Here is a 4,310-nt window from a genome sequence, read left to right on the forward strand (position 1 = left end):
TTCTTTATACCCTCGATGCTGGGATGTCCCTGTTGAGCCTTCTTAATTTGTTCCACCAGGGTGGGTTGTATCTCCAGATTTGATATGGTGCCCTCAGCGACTAACATCATGTTGAGCCTGGCGAACTCTTGCTGAAACTCAGGCCTCAAGTTTTGCGGACCGTCATTGTCCGGGCTGGGGTTTCGACTAAGGGCATCGGCCACTACATTTGCTTTCCCTGGATGGTAGTGAATACCGACATCATAGTCCTTGACCAGTTCCAACCAGCGTCGTTGGCGTAAGTTTAACTCTGGCTGTGTGAAAATATATTTGAGGCTCTTATGGTCCGTATATATTTCACAGCGATTTCCCAACAGAAAGTGCCTCCACTCCTTGAGTGCATGTATAACTGCTGCTAGCTCCAAGTCATGTGTTGGGTAATTTTCCTCATGTTTTCGCAGCTACCTAGAGGCATATGCGACAACCTTGCCATCCTGCATTAGTACACATCCGAGACCTTTTCGGGACGCGTCACAATAAACTTCAAAACTCTTGTGTATGTCTGGCACAGTTAAGACCGGTGCGGTTGTCAGCTTCTTCTTGAGTTCTTGGAAGCTTTTCTCACATGCTTCCGTCCATACAAATTTCTTGTCCTTCTTGAGCAACTGTGTTATAGGTTTTGCCACAGTGGAGAATCCCTCAATAAATCTTCTGTAATATCCGGCCATTCCCAGGAAACTCCGCACATCAGTAACGTTGGCGGGTGGCTTCCAGTCAAGTATGGCTTTGACTTTTTCTGGGTCTACGGCCACGCCTTCTTGGTTCAATATATGGCCTAAGAAACCAACTTGTCTTAGCCAAAATTCGCACTTGCTAAATTTGGCGTACAACTGATGTTTTCTCAATTCTCCCAAAACAATTCTGAGGTGCTCAGCATGCTCTTCTGGTGTCCTTGAGTAAACCAGAATATCATCAATGAATACCACAACAAATTTGTCCATGAATTTCATGAACACTTTGTTCATGAGGTGGACGAAATATGCGGGGGCGTTCGTTAGTCCAAAAGGCATCACTGTAAACTCGTATAACCCATATCTGGAAGTGAATGCTGTTTTGGGGATATCTTCTATCCGTACTTTCAATTGATGATATCCCGATCTCAGATCAATTTTTGAGAATACCTTGGCTTGAGCGAGCTGGTCAAACAAATCATTTATCTGTGGCATCGGATATTTGTTTTTGATGGTGACCAAATTGAGGGCTCGATAGTCTATACACAGTCTCAGTGTCCCATCCTTTTTCTTTGCGAACAACACAGGCGAACCCCACGGTGAGGAGCTGGCTCGAATAAATCCTTTGTCCAATAATTCCTTTATCTGCTTCTTCAACTCCACCAATTCTGAGGGTGCCATTCTATAAGGCTTCTTATAGATGGGAGCAGTGCCAGGTGCTAGTTCAATGCTTAATTCTATCTCTCGGTCTGGTGGCATGCCTGGTAGTTCTTCAGGGAACACATCAGGAAACTCGCATACCACTGGAACTTTTCTCAGTTCTGCAATGTCCATTTTGTTCAGTTTTGGTTGCTGCGTTCGTGGCCTTTCTTGAGCGGGAACCCTTATTGTCTTGCCGTGATGGTGAGTGAGAATCACGGTCCGATTGAAACAGTCGATGAATCCTTTGTTGGTGGTCAACCAGTCCATTCCTAAAATGACATCCAGTCCTGTACTCTCCAACACGATGAGATTCGCGTGGAATTGTAGTCCTTCGAACTCAATGACCACTCCTTGGCAGTAACCCTGAGCGACTTGCTTATTTCCGGGGGACTTGATGATCATAGATTTTTCCAAGGGAAGTATCGAAAAACCATGTTGCAAAACAAAACGCTTCGAAACGAACGAATGGGAAGCTCCAGAATCAAACAAAACCGTGGCAGGTACTGTGTTGACAGGGAACGTACCGAGCACGATGTCTGGAGCATTCTGCGCTTCTTCCCTGGTCACATGGTTCAGGTGACCCTTCCTGTGGTTGTTGTTGGGGTTGAAATTGTTGCGCTTGGGGGCTGGATTGTTCCCACCATTGTTTGGCTTGGGTGCCGGGTTCCTTGGCTTTGGGCACTGTTTAGCATAGTGCCCTTCTTGACCACAAGCATAGCAGGTGACCCCTGGACGATACGTGTACTCCTTGTCCCTGGCATGAAACTGTCCGATGGGCCTTGGATCAGTAGTCGTGGATCTCCTTGTGTCTATCCGTGGAACCTCAGTCTTGCTTCGGTTGCTGCGGGCAAGAGTCGTCTTGTCCCTCTTCCGCTTACGGATATCTTCCAGACTACGGCGCTCATTCTCCAAGGTAATGGCCTTGTCCACCAGAGTTTTAAAATCCGGAAAGGTGTGTACAATCAGTTGGCATCTTAGTGCTGGTGCCAGGCCGTCCAGGAATTTTTCCATCTTCTTGTTTTCTGTCATATGCTCGTCGTAGGCGTAACGGGACAGCTGGGTAAACTGGCCGTTGTACTCTGTCAGTGACATGCCTCTCTGCTTCAGGTCATCAAACTCTCTCTTCTTCATCTTTATGATGCTCCTGGGGATGTGTGCCCCACGGAAGCCTTCCTTGAACTCTTCCCAGGTGATGTTGTGTTCACTGGGATGCATGTGTAGGAAGTTTTCCCACCATGCTGCAGCTGCTCCAGTAAGGTAGTGTGGTGCATAAAGCACCTTCTCATGATCTGAACACTGAGCAATAATTAGTTTCCTTTCAATGTCACGAAGCCAATCATCGGCTTCCAGTGGCCTATCGATGTGAGCAAAAGTTGAGGGGCGAGTCTTCTGTAACTCAGATAACTTGGAATGTTGTTGATAGGGCTCACGGTGGTTTCCCATATTGATGACATGATTCATCATCTCTTGGTGCTGTTGCTGGCTTTGCTCGAAGAGACGGCATACTTGAGACAGAGCTGCTTCGCTGTCTTGTTGACTGGACTGACCCTGAGTGAAATTGTTCCTAGTCTGTGTCCCATAAACCTCTTCTGGCTGATTGGGCATGGAGCGAGTCCACGGGCGAGACATTTTTCCAGTCTAGGGGTATCATTTTGCAAAACCCATGAGAAAAACTGTGTAGCACAAGGAAAATCTTGCAAAGGCAACAATTTAAAAGACCTCAAGGTTTTTAAGAAAACATAAACGATTTTGCACGGAGAAGAACTGCTTAGCATACATCTTACACGCGAAAAGCAAACACACGATACAGCACTCAGGATGCGCGTACACAATCCTGACATGTTATTTAGGCTAGCGTACTACTCCGGAAAACAGCAAACACACCAATAAAAACTAGCGTACAGAGGAAACACATCATACAAGCAGACATAACGCGCGGCTACTCGGCGCTCTCAGTTGGAGATGGTGAAGATTTCCTTTCCCTTGCCGATGGCAAGGCTCGGCGGTCCAGGAGAATCAACCTCCACCTCCTCTCTAGCTGGCTCCCGGCGCGTAACGCTGCGCTACGGTGATGGTGCGGGAACGACAGGTGGTAGAGCGGGTGCGGCAGGCGGTGCGGCTCTGACTGGAGTAGGAGCGATGACTCGGTCGAACTCCTCAGTGGTAGGCAGACGGCGAGCAGTGGCCAAAACGGCCGGTGCATACGAGGCTGAAGACGAGACGAATGTCAGAGGCGGCGCCGTGTTGAGAAGCTCCTTCCTGCTGGCAGGACCGCCTCGGACTAAGTCCATGCGGGCAGCCACAAGATCGTCCACGAGGTTGTCGAAAGACTCCTCCAGAGCCTTGAGATACTCCACAACCATCTCGATGGCTTCATCTCGTTCTCCCCGATGGCAGGCGAATGCATAGTGACTGGTGTAAGGCACATGGCATGGGAGGTAGCGGTAGCGACGAGTCTTCATCGTAGGAAGGATGTCCCGAAGATGAGCTATCGCCTCACGGGCAGCCATCTGCATGGCATGCCTCTCCGTAGGCATGGCCCTTCCCACAAAACGGAAGTGGCGAGCTGCAGAACGTCCTCCCTTGAATTACACCACAGCTTGGTGCATAGACACGTCGTCGCTGAGCTTTGTGCTGGTAGAGTTTGAACTCCGGGCGAGCTGCTGGCCCGATCGCGAGCTTGGTGATGGAGACGAGGAGCTTGACAAACCCCTCGGGCACGCTCGTGAACACTCGATTCTCACAGCTGCTGCCAGCCATCTACAAAAGTAGGCAAAAATTCTGAGTAGTCATGTCATAAATTTTTGATGACCAACAGAAAATAGCTACAATTGCAAAATGCTGAAAAAGCACAAAGGACGCTAATAACCGATTAGCGATCGCACCTAGTGGCTTCCT

This window comes from Aegilops tauschii, chromosome 1 (assembly GCF_002575655.3).
Source record: "Aegilops tauschii subsp. strangulata cultivar AL8/78 chromosome 1, Aet v6.0, whole genome shotgun sequence".
Taxonomy (NCBI): Eukaryota; Viridiplantae; Streptophyta; class Magnoliopsida; order Poales; family Poaceae; genus Aegilops; species Aegilops tauschii.